This window comes from Arvicanthis niloticus, chromosome 23 (genome assembly GCF_011762505.2).
Source record: "Arvicanthis niloticus isolate mArvNil1 chromosome 23, mArvNil1.pat.X, whole genome shotgun sequence".
Classification (NCBI taxonomy): Eukaryota; Metazoa; Chordata; class Mammalia; order Rodentia; family Muridae; genus Arvicanthis; species Arvicanthis niloticus.
Genome location: NC_133430.1, coordinates 17,771,788 through 17,792,660, shown reverse-complemented (window position 1 = coordinate 17,792,660; position 20,873 = coordinate 17,771,788). Strand labels below are relative to the sequence as shown.

The window sequence follows — 20,873 nt, the reverse complement described above, 5'->3', positions numbered from 1 at the left end:
TCCCTCAAGGAGACAAAAATCTAAAAATCAGTTCTGAGGAGAAAAGAAAAAGGTATGCTATACCTCACAAGAGTCTGCTTTCATACTCACAGTGCCCCACCCCCACTAGAATCTGTACTTTCATTAAAAAGGGATATGATGATGCTGGGCAGTTAAGGACTCAACTCAGCAAGGCACTGAATGCAATGTAGATAAAGCTTCTTGCTGGAGATTCATGAGTAGAAGGAGAAAAAGGAGGGCCTTATTTAATTACTTCTCATCTTTCAGAACAGAAATCACTGCTTAGTAAGTCCATCACATGAACACTACAACACTGAACTGACAAAAAGAAGCAAAGGGCCAAAGGCCCCCTGCGTCACTGTGTGCTGACTAGTGCCTGGGCTTCCTGCGTTTGATCAAAACACGTTCCAGTCATCATCCTCCATGCTCCACAAAGACAAGACTAGCAAAGCATTCCTCTGAGGACAAGCCATTCTTTAGAACATCCTGGCCAATATATCCAGGCTGCACTTGTTCTCTGGTAGTGCTGGGTCTAGCCTCTTTGGCTGGGAACACCTCCCAGCCATTTCCTTTATGCTGAGCACTGCCACCATCTATGACAGAACTCAGTGATATTTATAACACACTCATTAGAACACATCATCTTTCCAAAAAGCCATAGAACGGGTCAGCAGGTGCAAGACTGTCACAGCCTCTGGAGGCTGTGACAGATGATCAAGGTATCTGGCTCATGTCTGGGTTGCATTTTAAATCATGCAAAGGTTTGAGATAAAAATGTATTTCTGTAAGATGCAAGCACCACAGGGGTGAAGGCTTTTCTGAGTTCTCATTTGCAACAAGCCCAGAACTTTTAAGATACTGGCTGATTGGCTCAGTATGTAAATACTACCCTGGCCCTCTCACCCACACAGATGAGATGCTATCAGGCTATAAGCTTTGTGGTGGCATAAAAAGAGAAGCCTGTGCCTAGGACTCTAAGCAGCACTAAGAAAGTCCATTGGAGACACAAACACAAATTAGGGAGTAGGCCCGGGAACATGCAATCTAATCTTCCTGTCCTTTCGCCCATTTGTATGGGATTCACGTACATGGGCAGCAACCCACGTTGCTCTGGGCTGAAGCTCAGTGCTCTGGAATAACATGAGGGGAGAGAAAGTCACAGCTAAACAGGGACGGGGACGGCTATGACAGCTAGTTTCATTTCCATATCACCAATTCAATGCCCACTGTGTACATAAAGGGCAGCACTCTAAACTCATGAAACAAGGGCATGCCTGAGGTGATGTCACTACAGACTCTGGTAGACCACAGAAAGAACTGCTTTGCCATTGTGGAAATTAGACCTTGAACAGCACATCAAAGCTAAATATTGTAACTGTGGGAAGGCCACAAATAGGATCTGGTCATTTGGGGCGTCTCCCATGTCCTCTTTGCAGAATGAACTATTTATAGAGTTATAGAAGCACAGAATTTTCTAGCCAGAAATGATCCAACACAGTCGAGCTTACACAGAAGTGAAAGGGTTTGCTCAGGATCTAAGCCTGGCAAGAGAGCAAGCTGGGAGCTTTCCACCATGCTGTCACCACCTTAGACAAAAGAAAAATACGCTCTATAAAGCAGAAATGGCTTGAGAGGAAAGAACAAATACAAATCCGAGAGCTCAGATGTGTATTCTGTGCACTGATATTCAAATTACTTCGCACACACAAATAGCGTAAATTCTGTGCTCTGGTGATGACAGCTAGTGAGATGCTCCTTAGGTACTGGTTCAAACTGGAAAGCAAATCCATTAAGCCAGGTGAAGAAGCCCTGTGCCTGATGTTCTGCCCTCAGCTACCTGATACATGGTGAGGAGAGAAACCCAATTCCCCTTTCTGGCTGGCTGCGGTTTCTCCCATGCAGGACGGAGGCCCTCTGCTGGAAGAATGTGCACATCTTCAGGTAGAAGGAGGCTGAGCTTGGTGAGGGGAAGCCTTCCTAAGGAAGATTCTGGAGTGCGTGTGAGCTGTCTCTAGGCCTTCCCAGCCTGTTCCTGGACTGTGTTCTTCAGAATTCAGAATCAAGCTCTCCTCAGCTCAAAAGAATTCTGCTCATACACAGTGTCCAGAGCAGCTTCACAGTGCAGCAGGCCTGAGGCCGTGGGCTGGTCAGATGAGTGCGGCATCCAGGACAGCAGGGAAGGGGTGGCGCATTTTAAATACTAGAAATAGTCACAAGCACCCTAAATACCAAGTTCTTCAATTCTCACCAAGTAGTCTATAACAGACAGACATTTAAGTCACATACTCCTTAATCACTTCCTATTTGCCATTGAACAGGAAAGGAAAAGCTAAATGTTTAATCATGATAGCAAAGAAGAAAAAAGGAAAATAACATGTAAGAATTACATTCTAAATGCCATGAAATTCTCCAGTACGAGGAAGATGAACTAAACCCACATAACTGCTTTGATATTTCTAAACTATTAGTTTGTCATTAAAATGCTGAGGCCCATTAAATATCTAGAACAAACTGTTGCTTAAAGTTTTCACTCTAAGTTGAAAATCAGAGCGGCAAGGAATTCCCCTGGTTCTGAGGGTTTCCACAGACTCCTGACAGGAGGTCATTTACTCCACTTCAACACCCTTGACTGAGATGGTGCAATGATGTCAGAATTCATTATGGTAAGGTTTTTGCCAGCATCAAGCAGCACAGGCTCTGGCAAGGTGTCAGAACTTGGGTCGTCTCCTGTACTTTGCTTTCTGTGCTGGGTGTGTTTCCCTAGGGTTGGAACCGCTTCAACAACTCAGCTAAGACCAGGGAGGAAAGGGCCTGCAGTGTTCAGGACCTGCTGTACGCTCAGCCTGGCAGGCAACACCACCGCTGCTCCCTGCACCACTGCCGTGCCCAGCCCAATAGGTAGAGCTGGCAGCGTCCCTCGGCCTCCACTTGGTCACACTCACCTCTTTTCATAATGAGGTCAATCTCCTCTACCCTCCACCCACTCTGATGCCTTCTCTCCTCCCTTTTCTATCTGCTTTTGTTGTCCTCTATAATCTTATTCTTCTGGGGGCTCTCTGTGGCCTTCCTACGAGTCAGTGCTAGCCTCACAGCGATCTGCACACCTGAGAAGGCTCCAGCTCTCCACCACTTGGCCCTCCCTCTTTTTATTTTCAATTTTTTAAATTAAATTTCAAGTTAACATATAAATAATGGGCTATGGCATATATATCATCATCATCATCATTGCTCCTCTTCCCTCCTCCTGTTCTCCCCATCCTCCTCTGGCTGATACCTCCCTCTCCAAATGGTGCTTCCCTTCTTTCCCCTCTCAGAATCCCCTTTCTACTTTCATCTGTCTTATGTTCTCTCTCTCTCTCTCTCTCTCTCTCTCTCTCTCTCTCTCTCCCCCCCCACTCTCTCTCCCATCTCTTTCACACACACACACACACACACACACACACACACACACACACACACACACACGTGCTTATTCTCTCCTTCCCTTCCTCAAATGTCACCTTGTTATTCTTCACAACTGAATACAATTCTGCTGTATGTATGTATTCATGTGTACATCTATATATTTTCATTATATATTATTCTGCTGAAGGAGCTCTAGACTGGTTACATATCTTGGCTACTGTGCATATACCAGCAATAAACATGGACATGGAATTATCTGTGGTTGTTGACTTGAGAGTTCTTTGGGTACATGTCCAGGAATGGCATAGCTGGGTCATATAGCAGTTCTGTCTTTGGGTTGCTGAGGGATCTCTATACTGATTTCTACCAACAGTCAACAAACCTCACCAGCATTTGTTGTCCTCTGTTTTGTTGATGAAACATAACATTCTGAGTAAGGTGAGATGTAATGTAAAGCAGCTTTAATTTCCATTTCCTTGAGAGCTAAAGATACCAAAGTCTTTCTCAAAAGATGATTGGCTATCAGTGTTTTAAGACTTGTCTACTCAGTTCAATCGCCTATTAACTAACAGGATGATTGGGAAGCTGGGGGTCATTTTTTAAAAACAGTTCTTTATGTATTCTAGCTATTAGTCCCTCATCTAATGTTTATTTGGCATAGATAGACCCCCAATCTATAGTCTGTCTTAACTCTGGTGATTGCTTCCTTTGCTGTACAGCTTTTTAACTTATGCAACCCTAAGGAATTTTTCAATTTCTTAAAATTATCTCCTATGCTATGGGAGGGGTTTTTTGTGTGTTTTTTGTTTGTTTGTTTGTTTTTTCTTCAGAATGTTCCGTGTCAATATCTAAAAGGTTTCCCCCAGCAGCCTTGATGCTTTGGTTCTGATGTTAAGATCTCCCTCTTGAAGGTCCATCACTGCCACAGGCACCAGCTCCCTCTGTAGCTCTAAAGCAGCTTTTTCCGGTGCTGAGCTTCAAATTCACACTGTTAGCATAGGCATGCAATGGCATCATTTTTTTTTTACAACTCTGAACAGTTACAGCTCTTTGATATTATCTCCTGTGTCCTATCCAACAAGAGGGAGATATATTCAGTAAAGTGCCAGAGCTCCAACATCAGCTCCTAACAGAACAGGATGAAAGGACTTGAGAACCTTTCAGATTTGGATGGCTTAACAACGTCAAATTCAACATGTCTTTCTTTTATCCTTTCATTTCTTAGAAGACAAATAGAAAAAGATAAATTCTCTCCTTTACCATGTAGTATGTATGTATGTATGTATGTATGTATGTATGTATGTATATTTTGTGTGTGTGAGTGTTTTGCCTGCATGTATATAAGTGTACCCCATGCATGCAGTGCCCACAGAGGTCAGAAGAAGGCATCAGATACCCTGGAACAGTGAGCTGTAATGTGGGTTCTGGGAACTGAACCCAGGTCCTCTGCAAGAGCAATCAGTGTTCTTAACCCCTAACCATGTACTTCTAAATTATCTACTGACTTCCAAGTTTGGCTCAGGACAGTAATATAAATTGAGTTGTCATGAAAACTCAAAGTTGGGTTGCAAACAAGAGTCTTCATATTCAATATGAACCCTTTGGATGATAAGGAAAAGGGAGCCAGACCTTTCAGAGTAAACTTAAACTCGATTTTAACTCTCTGGTCAAGAATTTCTATGCAAAAACAATTATAAGATGAGTCAACAAAAACAGATCTCTTGAGCAAAGAAGCTGTTTGACTTTTTTCAGTTTCCTTCTTACTGATAGGCACTGAGCTGCATAAGAAATAGGTTGGTTTACCAACTAAGCATTTTCCTATTGAGCATTTTCCTGTCAGGTTCCAGCAGGTTCCTGAGGATGCTCTAGTGAACAGTGTGTGCCATCCCTGCTTTGTGGCACTGGGTGGTTTCACACACTATAAGAACAGAAGTGTTTCCATGACACAGATCTCCGTTTGGCTTTACTATATCCCAAGTTCTTGAAACAGCAGCTGGCTAGGTATCTGTCTAACCACCAGGAGCCGAATGACCAAATCCATGGAAGATGTGCTTCTGCCTGCCTCTTTGCCCTTCGACCTCACTAAGCCTAGGCTGGCAGATAGTACACTGACATACCCTCTTAATACCCTAGGCAGTGCTCTGTGTCCCGTGGAGGCCAAGCAGGCTTTCCTCCTATGCCACAACACACACCTGTCATGATTTTAAAGCAACAAGTTTCAGAGGCATGGACATGGATATGTCAAGGTTTGGAGGAGGGGAAAACTTGCAGTCTAGAAAACCCCTTCTGTCCTTGTACCTCCACAGGTTTCTCTTGGTGTCCAGAGTCTGAGGCACCAAAGCCAAGGTTTCACTTGGATGTTTCCTAGCTTCCTTTTGAAGAGGCAAATGCTTCTTCCTGGGGGTTCCCAGCACAGCTGCAAATGTACCTAGCAGCTCTAGCCAATGTTAGCTCACCAGACAAACTCAACACCTTGAGAGGAAAGTCTGGTTTTTAGTTTGTGTGGTGTGTGTGTGTTGTGTGTGTGTGTGTGTGGGTGTGTGTGTGTGTGTGGTTTGTTTGTTTGTTTGTTTTAGTACCTATCTCTCCTGGTCTCAACAGTCTCACAGAGCTGGCAGGACACCAGCTGATGGCCAGCAAGCCAGGAGACCCTCAAGAAAGAAAAGAGTGAACAGAAGCCTGCTTTCTGAAATCTCTTTCCTTGTCAATTTTTGTGACTACCAAGGAATAGCTAAAGCAGATTCCCCAGTATAGAAAGATATACTTAGCCCCCACTGTGGACACTGTCAACAATTAAAATGATAGAAACATAAAAATGTACCATTTATCTTCTGAAGGTCAATAGCCCTTAGTTCCCAGCTTGAGAATCTTGCTCCTCCTTCATGTCTATAATCCTTGGTATCATCTATTCTGAAAATGTGTGACATCAGAAGTAGATCTCCAGATAGGGAATGAAAACTGCATGCTTCCTGGTACCAAAGGACACTCAGGTTTCCCAGAGCAAAGCCTAGCTTCTCCCTCTGAACACACTCTTTGACTCAGATCCAGTGACATGCATTTGTGAAGACAGATGGCTTCTGTAGTCAGAGGCTAGGGATCAAACCCACAACCTTGGCCTCATTAGCAAAGGACTCTACAGAGCAAGCCAGCTGCAGCCTAGATATAGCAATGGAGGGTGTGACAGCCATGACAAACTGGGATGTGAACAAGCATGCCAGGCTTCTGGATGTCTCATCTCAACCTAATGAGAGCTGTAGTAGGCTTAACAACATTTTTTGGATGACTTCACCAACGGAGGCTTCCTCATGACAAATGTGAAGTAAAGTGTAAAACTGGTCAGCTGGCCAGGCAGCGTGAGGTAACATGAACACATCAAACGAGGCATAGAGGGTGATTTCTAGTTCATATCACATGGGCCATGTACATATCACATATCACAGGGACATAAAGGAATCCATTCAACACATATGCAAAACAACGCCCACAGTGAAAAAGTGAGCCCAGTGAGCAAACAGCTAAGGAGCCAGAGGGCTACAGACAGCTCACCTCTCTCCAAGCTCCTCCTTACACCCCAGACCCCAAATCTCTGAGGAACAAGAAACACAGGAAGATGCGTTCTGGCTTAAATCCTCCTTCCTTCTGACCTTTGAGAATAGTCAAAGGACATCAACATTCATCAAACCTGCCTCCATAGGAAACTCATCAGGGAGCCATAAACAAACCTTTCTCTCATGAACATAATTGTATCTTAACGATGTTGTACAATTTTCTCCAGGATTTATTTTTATTTTATAAGTGTTTTGTCTGAATGTATGAAAGTGTACTTTTTTGCATGCCTTGTGCCCACGGAGGCCAGAAAAGGGCCCTTGATTATCTGGATGTGGATGTTGGGAATTGAGCCTGGGTACTTTGCAAAAGCATCTTATCCACTAAGCAATCTTGCCAGCCCCTTAATGAGCTTCAATTTAATCCCAGAAGTCAAAAAGAATCCAATGAACTCTTGGATTCCTTAGTGTAATAATACTTTTAACAAACTAACCATGTGGATCTATCACAGGGGAAACTGCCTTTCCATGCATTTGTTTAGAATCCTTGTATTTATCTGTAAACTTAAATTATGAGAGATGAAACAGTACTAAGACTCTGGAGCCAAACCTCATGGGTTTAAATCTTCTGTAAGGGGAACCGCTGTCTCCATTTTCTTATTTATTTTACAGCTCACTGATTTTCGATAAAAATAGAAAGTGAATTAAATGCTTGAAGGAATTGTTTTTTAAATGCCACTCATCACTAAGGCTATAATCCTCCGTGATGGCTAGTTTTACATCAGTGTCGGCTACAGTCATGTTGGAGGAGGAAGCCTCATTGAGAAAATGCCCCCACCAGACTGGCTTGTGGATGACCCTGTGGGGGCATTTTCTTGACTGATGATTGATGATGAATGATTGATGTAGGAGGGACTAGGTCACTGTGGACAGTGAAACCCTTGAGCTGGTGGTCCTAGGTGTTATAAGTAAACAGTCTGAGCAAGCCATAAAGAACACGCAGTATAAAGAACTTCCCCATGGCCTCTGCATCAATTCCTGCCTCCAGGTTCCTGCTTTGAGTTCCTACCCTGAATTCCTTGAATGATGGACAAAAAATTGTGAGGTATAACCAATCTTTTCCTCCCCAAGTTTCTCTTCATCATGGTTTTTAATCACAGGAAAATCCTAATTAAGACATCTTCAAAAGTATACCATTGGGGGAGGGGTAAATACTAGAATCTACCTTCCAATTTATAACACAGGACAATCTTTATTTCTTCAGAATCATTAAACTTTGAAGAAAAAAAAAATGTCATTCCCTAGTTGACTCCCTCACTCCCTTTGTTAAGGTTTCAAAAGCCAACTATGCAATGACTAGCCCATGAAGATTCTAATTCCCAGGTCAGGCCTACGATGATAAAAGACAACAGCCAGGGCCAGTGAGATGGCTGAGGGGGTAAAGGCCATGGCACACACATGCCTAGACGCAAACACACACATACACACACACACACACACGCACACACACACACACACACACACACACACACTCATAATTAAGTAAAAGATAAGTGATGTCATGTGAAACAAATAAGAAACTTTCTGGTCCATGTGCTCACTCTCCGGGGAAGGTGATGGCGACACTGGTGCTCTGGGGGAAGAGGGTGAGTTCCAGATAATCTTAACACTGAACATGAGGGGAATCACAGTGTTTAGGAAGTGACTTTTTACTATCCTATCTCACCATAGGCATCTGGGGACTGTTCTGAACTGATGAAGAAGGACCAGAGCAAACCAAAGACTGGAGTTGGCAATGAAATTTTATAAGATTTTATAAGCCTGTAACACAAAAATACAAAGAGCAGAGTAAATCCCAGAACATTATATTTACTCTACCACAACAAGTGCCTGCTCAGACCCATCTAAGTGGAACACAGGCTGGGCCTCCAGAGTCTGCGCTGTGAGGTGAGCCCAGTCAATTACAGAGCATCACTGAGCTCCAAGCCAATCGAGTGTTTACTTTAGAAGACAATGCTAGTGGAGAAGCAAGCCAGTCCAGAAGGCAGGAATCCTAACAATCTAAAGACTCATCAGCTCTGGGCAGTAAAGTCACAAAAAGGTACTTGTTACCATCCTATTTTCCCAGTGTCTTTCACCATGGGGACGGAGAGAAGAAAAGGGTCCTTCCAAGGGAAGCACATGTACTCATGCTCAAAGTTCAGGTGCAAGGACAAGAGTATACTGTGCACTTCAGTGAGTGGAAAACAGACACTGCATTTCCAAATTAACACAGGACAATACTCCAAAGCTAAGACAAGCGAATAAAAGAAATCTAAGAGAACATCTGAAGGAATATTAAGACCTTTAGACACTGAGAAACCATGATCCAACAGCCCTAAGGATTTGAGCAGTAGCAGTAGGGGTAGATAACAAAGGACCTTGGGATGGGAAGCAGTGGAAAGCTGACGGCGCCCTTGGGTCCTAAGCCAAACTCTACCCACAAGCAGCCTACAGACACTCAATTACTAACAGTAGAAAAGGAAGGACTGTGACATTAAACTGTTGAGTAAAGCGCCCTGTGTTCTCCGTGGGGAAAGAATGAAGCAGCATGTGGGTTGAGGAAGTGTGGTGCCTGTGGGCTCCCCAAGCACCCTTGTTGTCCCAGATAGAAGCTGGGAAAGGTGAGTAATTTAAAATTAGAGAGGAAGAAAAGGGCAGACTTGAGGTGGTCATGAGAAAGGGGGAGACAGGAATGGAGTGTGAGATGTGAGGCATGAGGAGACACAGACCAGGAGGAAAGGGCCAGACACCAGACTGACACAGAGGAAAGAACGCACTATCAGCTCTCTCCTGCTTTTCCTCACCTGAGAAAAGGAACAAGTGCCTCCCCCTAATGGGGGTCGGGAAAGCACCCCAAAGCCCTGACCTGCTACTCAAAACCATCACCCTCACCTCTCCCTACCATTTGCCAACTCCCACCACCTACCAGCTGGCCCTCCACTGCACACAAAAACATTTACTGGGTGAAAGCCAAAAGTAGGCACTATGATGCTTGGTTTAATAATAAACACTGTGAAATCAATGCTGATTTCCCTTATATGCTACATCAAAAATCTTCTCATGTGTACTTTTAGACGTGAAGATGGAGAAATATGTCCATGGCCACTGAGTCAATAAACAGAAAATTTAGGATTAACCCAAGCCCAGTATAGTTTCAGTAACTAGAAAGTTGAAAGATGGCCCTGTCATGATGACAGACCAGACATTGACTTGAGAACACAGCTAATTCCCAGAAGACAAAGCCAAGCTCACTCAGAGGCAGGAGAGCACATAGAAGACTGTGCTTGGACTACACCTTGAGGCTAGGAGACCAGGGGAGAGCTGGGAGTTCTGCAGAATGGTCTCTGCCTCCAGCAGAAACACTGCTCAGAAGATGGTCAGCTGATGAAAGAGATGCTGTTCTGACTAGCTAGTGGAGAAGTGGGTCTGCATGTACTTCACCAGGATAAGCTTCTAAAGAGTGTTCTCTACCACACAGTGCTTCGTCCATTTGACTCTTCCTAGACAGAGGACATAATCAGTCTAGAAGGTGGTGGGCACGTTTCCCTGCGCATTATAGAAAAAGACCCACTACATGGTATCATTCATGCCACTCTTTCATCATGAGAGGGCAGACGATTCACTCTTCTGGGCACATCTTGGTCCTTGTAAGCTGGGACAGAAGCAGAATAAGACACCCTGAGATAATGTCACCAAGGTCACCATCATCTTCTGCTGAGGTGACTCTGTGCATCCTTCCAAGTGGCTTCCCACCCACCTGCTAAGGCAGGTGGGAACTTGTTTCCTCCACAAACTTAGGAAAGAGTTCCAAAGAGAAAGGTGAGCCCAGCCTACCAGTTCAGCAAGCTGAGTGTGACCTGGGAGCCAACCCTTTCTGGATACTGCTCTGTCCTACCTTTTTTTCCCTCCATTAATTATTTACTTTACATCCCGATGGCTGCCCCCCTTCTAGTGCCCCCCTCACAGAGCCCATCCCCCATCCCTCTCCCCTTATCCTTTTGAGAGGGTGCCACCTGGGAATTCCCCACCCCCTGCCCCGACACATCAAATCTCTGCAGGGTTAGGCACATCCTCTCCCACTAAGGCCAGGCCAGGCAGGTCAGTTGGATTCCACAGACAGGCAACAGCTTTAGGGACAGCTCCTGCTTCAGCTGTTGGACCCACATGAAGACTGAGTCAAACATCTGCTTCATATGTGCCGGGGCTCACTACAGCCTGTGTACACACTTTGGTGGGTGGGCTCAGTCTCTGAGAGCCCCCAAGGGTCCAGGTTTGTTGACTCTGTTGGTCTTCCTGTGGAGTTCCTATCCCCTTCAGGGCCTTCAATCCTTCCCCAACCTCTTTCATAAGACTCCCAGGGCTCTCTCTGTTCAATGTTTGGCTATGGGTCTCTGTTCCTGTTTCAGTCAGCTGCTGGGTGGAGTCTCTCAGAGGATAGTTATGCTAAGCTCCTGTCATGTATGCCCTTTTGGATCTGGGTCACCTCACTCAGGGTGGTATTTTCTATAGATTGGGAAAAGATCTTTATTAACCCTACATCCAACAAAGGGCTAATATTGAAAAAATAAGAACTCAAGAAGTTAGACTCCAACAAACCAAATAACCCAATTAAAAATGGGGTACAGAGCTAAACAGAAAATTCTTAACACAGGAATCTCAAATGGCTGAGAAGCACTTAAAGAAATGTTCAACATCCTTAGTCATCAGGGAAATGCTAATCAAATTGACTCTGAAAGTCCACTTTACATCTATCAGAATGGCTAAGATCAAAAAACTCAAGCAACAGTACATGCTGGTGAGGATGTGGAGAAAGAGGAACATTCCTCCACTGCTGGTGGGACTGTAAACTTGTACAACCACTGTGTACAGTGAAATCATTCTGGCAGTTTCTTAGAAAATCGGAAATAGCTCTACCTGAAGATGCAACTATACCTTTCCTGGGCAAATACCCAAAAGATGTGCCACCATACCACAAGGACATGCTCCACTATGTTCATAGCAGCCTTATGAGTAATAGCCCAAAACTGGAAACAACCCAGATGTCCCTCAACTGAAGAATGGATACAGAAAAGTGGTACCTTTACACAATAGAAAACTATTCTACCTTAATTGGTCCCTCATTTATTTTTAAAGGCTATTTATTGTATAAAATATACAAACAGAAAGCCACAAAAAGCAAATTTATTATTTATTATAAGGCAGGTATCCTTGTAACTACCATGCAAGCATTTAATAAGAGAAAAAAGACTATTGCTCACTCTATCCCAATATACAGGCCTTTAACACCCAAAAGCGACACACAAAGGTGTATATGAAAGCAAGTGACAAGCCAGGAAGCTGCGTCCTCCATGTTACTGCCGTGAGTTCCTGCCTTGGCTTCACTTGATGATGGACTATGATGTGGAAATATAAACCAAATAAACCCACTTCTCACCAAGTTGCTTTTTGTCATGGTGCTTGCCACAGCAACAGAAATCCTAATTAACATAAGAATTTAATTTCCTAGACACTGAGTGAGAGTTTATGAATCTAAACATATAAACCTGTTGCAGTTTTTTTAACCCTTCTAAAATTCGAATTACTCCATATTTGGCCCAAGGCCTTGTCACATGACTTAGAAGACTTTGCTTGTCACATGACTTAGAAGACTTTGCTTGCTGCCTTGTTGTCACATGATCTAGAAGACATCAATAGTTCCCTTGATGTCTGGACCCATGTAAAAGTATACAAGGCTCATTGTATATATTCCTGTCCTCGATATAGAATGAAATTTCTATTTTACTGGAATATAGATTTCAAGATTACTATCTGGGAATCACGGATGTTCACGGCCGTCCCCTTGGATGGGCCAGTCCCCTTGGCCAGCACCTCTCACCCACACTCACAGAAACCTCTTGGCTTCCTACTGACATTTCCAATTCAATCACTCAAATTTATAACTATGGTTTTCCTTTGGATATTTCTATGTTAAATCATATGCTAAGAACTCTAGTTCTCAAGGACACAGGGATGATAAGATTAGAGATCCGATATCTAATTGCTTTTTTCTACGTTACATGAAGACGGTTTAGGCTAGCAATACCACTAATAATAAATGTGAGTGCTAGATGGTTTTAAATTACTTCTATTTTCTGCATATGATGTCAGCATTCTCTTTGCGTTTCTAATTTATGTACTATATGCATTCCTAGATCAAATTGTATTAGCTATGAGACATGCAAAAAATAGAAAAGCATAACCAAGCACAGAAAATAAAAAAGACAAATTCATTCTAAACTGGCCAACATGCAGACTTCTACACAGGATTCGTATGATCAAAGAATTTATGGAAATGATCATTTTTAAACATATTTTGAGACAGTATCTACTTCTACTTACTTTACTTTTATGTATGTTGACGTTTCACCTGCATGTGTTTCTGTGTGGGGGTGCCAGATCCCCTGGAACTGGAGTTACAGAAGGTTAGGAGCTGCCATGTGAAACTGCATACTCTAGAAGGGCAGCCACAGCTCTGAACCATGGAGGCATCTCTCCAGCCCCAGAAATGATTATTTAAAGTTTTAAAACACAGCTAATGTGGTACAGATACTGTTAAGAAGCACTAAAGAGAGAAAAGCAGGAAGACTAAGTTCAAGTCCAGCCTGGGCTACATGAGACCTTACCTATAAATGAGTAAATGACTAAATAAACAGGAATTTTCAGTCAGTACATGGAAACTGTAAGCAGACTTAATAGGAGCAGTCAGATGACAGAATAAATAAAAAGAAATTCACTAATATGCAGAATGGAGACTGGAGAAAACTGAACAGCAACGTACAATATAAAGCCCCAAAAGATAAAAGGCATGGCAAAAGCTTTAAAGGCACAGCATCCAAATAATGAGTCCCACACAGGGAACAGCATGGAGACACTGGGGAAGAGATGCTCAAAGTGCTGAAAGAAAAAAGCACCAACCAAGACTTCTCTGCCCAGTAAAACTATCTTTCTGAAATCAGCACAGAATAAAGGCACTCTCAAAAAAAAAAAAAAAAAAAAAAAAAAAAAAAAAAAAACAAGAAGTGACAGAATTCATAAAGTACAAACTTGCAATATAAAATTTTAAGAAAGTCCTTCAGACTACAAGAAAATGCCACCAGATGGTAATACAAATCTCCAGGAATAAACTAATAACAGCAGCTAAATGTCAATATATGGTAAATATAAAAGACTACATCATTTCCTAATTTTTTTCTTTTTAAAAGTTCTACTTTAAAAAGAGGGCATAAAGAGGAACTAATACTGAATTGCTGTGCTTGTAGCATAAAGACAGTACTAGTGTCAAGAGAAGGGAAACGCTCAGCAGTTGAGAGCACCAGCTACTCTTCCAGAGGATCCAGGTTTGATTTCCAGCATCTTCTTGGCTGCTCACAATCTTCTCCCATTTCAGGGGATATGACATCCTCTTCTGGTCTCTGCAGGCTCTGCCTTCGAATGGTGAGCATACATACATGCAGGCTAAACACTCATACACATAAAATAAGTTCTGAAAACCTAAATTTTTAAAAGGATAAAATGAAACTATATTGGAGTAAATTAAGTCATTATTTTTTGTTTTGTTTTTTTTTTTAATTTTTTTGTTTTTTTTTAATTTTTTATTTTTTTAAAATTAAATCATTATTAATATGGAATATGGTTGGTGAGACGGCTTATTGGGTAAGGCTATTTACCACCCAGCCTGACAACCTGAGGTGGTTACCTGGGACCTCACATGATAGACAGGAGGAGAGAAACAATTCTCATAAGTTGTCCTCTAACTCTCCTGGCTCACTTGGATGGGGGAATAAAAATATAACAAATTTAAAAAATACTGTGATAATTAATATGCCTATTGTAATCCATAGAGGATTCATTTTTTAAAAAGCCCCCAAAACTAACAAAGGAGCAGGGCATGTGGTTCACGGCTGTGGTCCTAACACCCAGGTGGCTGAGGCAAGAGGATCGTGAGTTTGAAGTCACCTTGGTCAACATAGTGAGACAAAAAACAAAACAAAAACCCAAACCCAAAAACAAACAAAAAACCCAAACAAACAAAAAACAAAACCCAGAAACAAAGAACAACAACAAAAAAATCAGTGTAAAGCCAACATTTCAATAGTTATATCGGGTTAATATGAGGAAATATTCACTGAAAAAGCAAATAAATTTATGGGATTAAGAAGCAACATTAAATATGCTTCATGTTGGAGCTACAGGGAGACAATTTCATTCAAAGGCATAGACAGGCTGAAAAGACATCAAACAACACAGCACTGAAAACTGCAATTGTAAGGGAGGTGGAACAGCTTTATTAATAGTAGATAAGACAGACTTCAAATCAAAAACATGAGAGACAAAGAGTCATCTTTTGAACTCCAGATAACAGCACAGTGAACGAGAAAGACTAAAGGCTGCTCTCTAGAACAGGAGTAAGATAGGGATGCCTGCTTCTCTGAACTGAATGGAGGATTCTTATCAGTGTGATAAGGCAAGAAATAAAGGTATCCAGATTCTGAAAGACTAAGCAAAATTGTCTACTTCCCAGATGGCCTAATCCTCTATGTAAACAACCTAAGCCATATTTTAAACTATTAACTATTAACAGGAGCAGGTGATATGGCTCAGAGGACAGGGGCTCTTGCCGACAAGCCCAGCAACCCACGTTGGATCTCCAGGACTCACATGATAGCATTAGAGAACTGACTCCCACAAGTTATTCTCTGACAATTCACCTACACATAAACACACAAAATAAATACATTTGAAAAAGAACTATTAATGAGATTATCACGTTTGCAGACTACAACATCCACATATAAAAACTCAATATTGTATTAAATAAAAAGGACAATTTGAAAATGAAAATAATGAAAACAATTCCATTCACAGTGGCTTAAAAGCAAACCAAAGAAACTCAGGAATAAAGTTATAAAAATGTAGAGCTGTACCCTGGGTGATATAAAACACCATTTGCTTGTAGTGGGGCACCCACGCATGCCCTGGTGTGCATATATACAGAAGTCAGAGGGTGTGAGCTTCTCAGAAGCTGTCACACCTTAGTTTTTTTAGACAAAGTCTCTCATTTTGACCTGTGCTTGTAGATTCAGCTAGGTTGGCTGTACAGCAAGTTCCATGGATCCACCCATCTCCATCTCTCCAGCACTGAGATTACAAACACACGCCACATGCCTGGCTTTTAAAACATGGGTTCTGCATCCAACCCCTTGCATGTGCATTAGAGACTATGCTGTCTCCCCAGCCACTTACGAAGTATATTTTTAAAAATTATTTGTTTATTTTGTGTATGTGTATGTACACGTGTATGCAAGTACATGTGGAAGACAGAGGCCAATGTTGAGTGTTTTCCTCAATGGTTAACTTCTTAAAGATTTCTTTTTATTCTTTTTAATTTATGTGTATGGGTATGTGTAAGTTGCTACATGTGTGCTGATGTCTATGGAGGTTGAAGATAGCATCAGATTGCTTGAAGTTGGAGTTGTAGGCCATTGTGAGCTGCCTGATGTGGATGCTGGGATGAACACAGTTGTTCTGGAAGAGCAGCAAGAGCTCTTAAGCACTGACCTCTCTACTTCTCTACCGTATTTTTTTAAAGATAGAATCACTTTCTAAACTTGAGCTCACTGACTAGACTGGCTGGCCAGTGAGCCCCAGGAATGCTCTTGTCCCCACCTTCCCAGGGCTGCAGATACAGACACGGGCTGCAGTGCCAACTTTCTATAAAACATTTTAGAGAAATCAAAACTATTCTAATTGGAGAGTCATGGGATTGGACCATCTGCTACAATAAACTTAGGTTTAATTGTGAGCATGTAAAGCCCACATTCATCTAGACAGTCAGTGTAGTCCTTACCAAAATGCTGGCAGGGTTTGTTGAGGTAGAAAGATGACAAGCCTAAAACTTTTATGAAAATGTCAAAAACTGAAAACAAGCCAAGTGTGGTGACACATGCCTTTAATTCCAGTTCGAGAGTCAGAGAGAGGCAGACAAATCTCTGAGTTCTAGGCCAGCCTGATCTACACAGTAGGTTTCAGGACAAAGCTATGTAACAAAAAGATCCTGTCTCAAAACAATAATAAAACACCAAGATTCCCCCCCCCCCCAAAAAAAAAGCTGGAAATAGCCAAAATAATTTTGAAAAAAAAATTAGAGGATCTATCGTACTAAGTGTCAAAGTTTATAATACAACTGCAGTATTTCAGACAACGTGGCTTAGCGTAAGTATAACAACACATAGTAACGAGGGGGAGAAACCCCAGAAATGAATAGTGAGCATCTGTTAACTGGGTTACTTCCCACTAAAGGGTCACAGCAATTCAACAGGAAAAGAGTGTACTTCTCAACAGACGGCACTTGGACTACTGGACGGTCGGTCCATGAAAAACATCACTAGGGCTCACCTTACACCATATGCAACTATCATCTCTAAGCAGACTAGAGACCTGAAATAAAGGCCAAACCAGTAGAGCTCTGGAATAAGACACATTGTTTAGACTTAGACATACTAATAAAAGAAGATCTACAAAATAAAAGTTGATTAAATGGACTTTATCAAAATGAAACCTTTGTTCTCTTCACCTGACACCATTAAAATGAAGGTGTAAGTCACAGGCAGACCACATTCATAAAATATCGATCTGATATCCAGACTGTATAAAGAATTCTTGCCACTCAATAAGAAAACCAAATGGAAAACTGAGCAAAACTCTAAGTAGATGCTTCACCTGTGACTTTATATGTCACTGCAGAAGACAAAGAGACAGCCAATCGGCATGTGAAAGCTGCTGATGTTGTTACTCTCTAGGTAAACAGACACACATTAAAAGCAGTAAGATGACAAATGCATTACAATGGATCTAATTAAAAGACCTGACACTATCAAGTGTTAAAGAGAATATAAAAAAGCTGGACCCCTTGTTAACTGCTGGTGGAAATGTAAAATGGAATTGCTGCTTTGGCAAAGAGTTGATCAATTTCCTAAAAAGCTAAACAAACTTACCAACTCCTGACCTAGGAATCAACACAAAGGCATGGAAACATTCTCCAAGGTTTGTACACAGTGTTCACAGAGCATTTTCTATAGTGGCTCATAGATGGCAAGAGAAACGCCCATCAGTTGGTGAATGGATAGTGAGTGACATGTAACTCAAGGTGCAATGGAATGAGCATTTGCATCCGAGGGCTGGAGATACTTGGTTAGCAAAATGCTTGCTTCACAAGTATGAGTTCAGATCCCCCCACCCCTGGCCCCAAACCATAAAACAAGCCAGGGATGGTGGCATTTATCTGTAACCCAGCAATGGTAAGATGGGAAAGAGACTGGCAGACCCCTAGAAGCTTGAGGGCCAGGTAGCCTAGCCTACATGGCGAAGCTCCATGGCCACTGAGAGACCTTCTGAGGAAAGGTTCCTAAGGAATGATAGTCAAGGTTGTCCTCTGACCTCTACTTGTACGCACAACCATATGTACACATACAAACCCATTCACACGAGTGCACACGTAAACAAACACACACAGCCATGCACAAATATATGAGCATCACACGCACACATGGGAATGCACTTCACATATATGCTACAATATAGGTAAATTTCAAAACCATACTGAAAGAAGGGGAACACAGCAGACTATACATACTGTGATTACATTTATATGAAATTTCTTTCTTTCTTTCTTTTTTTTTTTTTTTTTTTTTTTTTGGTTTTTCAAGACAGGGTTTCTCTGTTTAGCCCTGGCTGTCCTGGAACTCACTCTGTAGACCAGGCTAGCCTCGAACTCAGAAATCTGCCTCCCTCTGCCTCCCAAGTGCTGGGACTAAAGGCGTGTGCCACCACTGCCCAGCTGAAATTTCTACTAAAAGTTGTAGAGACAGAACATCTGCAGTTGCCCGGGGCTAGGAGTAGACTGGAGATAGAATCAGTGAAGTCATTTCAAGATTCAAAGTAACCAACTACAAGGGCCCATCAACCAGCCACTCAGAGACAGCCAGGATACAAATGATGCCAAAGAGAGGCAGAAGGAAAAAGATCGGGAAGAAAGGTACAGTGTGTTCGTGCCAACTCAGAGAACTACTAAACACACTGTGTATGACAGCTGAGAATGTAAACCTAAAATAGAGAGGAAGGTGAAACAGCAAATGTCAATTAGAAACACTAATTCACCATCTTTAAATCTCATCAGATACAGGGTTTTGCGAGAACACACAGACACAGGTTTCCATCTTGGTGGGCAGAGCTACAGTAGCCATTGTCATAGCAATAAAAATGCAGGTACCTGTGAGACGATGGGCCATTCTTTCTCTTATTTTAACAGAAAGTTCTAATAATACCTAAGAATTATGTTGCAGTCATCTTCTGGCCCTTAGCTCAGCTTTTCTTTCTACAATTTTAACTGTTGGCTAAAAATATTTCTGCAAAACAAGAATGGTGAGAATGGCAATGTAAAAAGGAAGAAACAAGGAGCCATCTCTGGAGGATGCTGGGGCCTCTTCTGTCTTCTCATAAAGAAAAAGGAGCCATCTCTGGAGGATGCTGGGGCCTCTTCTGTCTTCTCATAAAGAAAAAGGAGCCATCTCTGGAGGATGCTGGGGCCTCTTCTGTCTTCTCATAAAGAAACAGGAGCCATCTCTGGAGGAGCCTGGGGCCTCTTCTGTCTTCTCATAAAGAAAAAGGAGCCATCTCTGAAGGAGCCTGGGGCCACTGGTGTCTTCTCATAAAATATATACTTTTACTTGACATGTGAGCTAGGGAAGGCAGAAGCGGGCTAACGCGCTTCCTTCTAGGCAAGCGCTGGAGCAGCAATGCCCATACTGTATACATCACTAAATCACCACGACTGCTCCCTACAGGCTCAGTGAGGGCAAGCTTGCCTTTCTTCTTCCCCAGACAGGTTGTGAATTCCTCATTAACAGCAACTTATGTCAATTACCTCAAAGGTCTACTCTTGAGACATGGCTATAAAGACCATGCTAAATGCTTGTGTGCCTCTATATCCAACTTCACTCCATGAGGTTTCAACTGTATGTTTAAGGTCTTCAAAAAATTAGGGTGTGGGAAGCTGTGGGAGCAAGCACCTTAAGGCACTAAAGCCATGAAAATCCTTTCCCACTGTGGGAGGTCCACATAGTCCAGAAAGAACAGGTGGCATGGGGCCTGCTTGAGGCACTCTAACAATGCCAGCATTACCACAGACATCCTCCAAGATCAGACACAGGCAGGGAGCCAAAGATCCCAGGAAATATGTTCCATTTGCTAGAGTCCAGGAAACTCTGTGATTAGTCTGAATGAGAATGTCTCCCATAGACTCATGTCCCTGAACACTCAGTGCCCACTTGATGGCACTACTTGGGGAGTTATGGGACCTTTAGGAGGTAGAACAATTCCTGAGGAAGTACGTCACTAGAGGTGGCCTTTCAGGGTTGACAGTCTCGTCCAACTTCCTGCTTACACTCTCTGCCTCCTGTGTGTGGTTGAGATGTGACTCTCAGCTTCCTGCTCTTGTCACCATGGCTTCCTCAGCTTATGGACATCTAGTTCTCTGGAACACAAAGCCAAAATAAGCTCTTCCTTAAGCTGCTTTTTGTTGTGGTGTCTATACCAGCAGCCAGCAGCAAAAAAGTAACTAATATAGATACTCCATCCTCCTTCAGCAGGGAACTGCTCAGGATGACCCCTTGTCTCCATCCTCCTTCAGCAGGGAACTGCTCAGGATGACCCCTTGTCTCCATCCTCCTTCAGCAGGGAACTGCTCAGGATGACCCCTTGTCTCCATCCTCCTTCAGCAAGGGGACTGCTCAGGATGACCCCTTGTCTCCATCCTCCTTCAGCAGGGAACTGCTCAGGATGACC

The 20,873-nt window shown here is 42.6% G+C and overlaps 1 protein-coding gene across 11 annotated transcripts in view; it reads right to left on the bottom strand.

Moving 5' to 3' along the window:
• The window catches only part of Ttc7b (tetratricopeptide repeat domain 7B), a 219,320-nt gene that overhangs the window by 119,515 nt on the left and 78,932 nt on the right, over nucleotides 1–20,873 (bottom strand). The gene's annotated exons all lie outside the window — the stretch shown is intronic.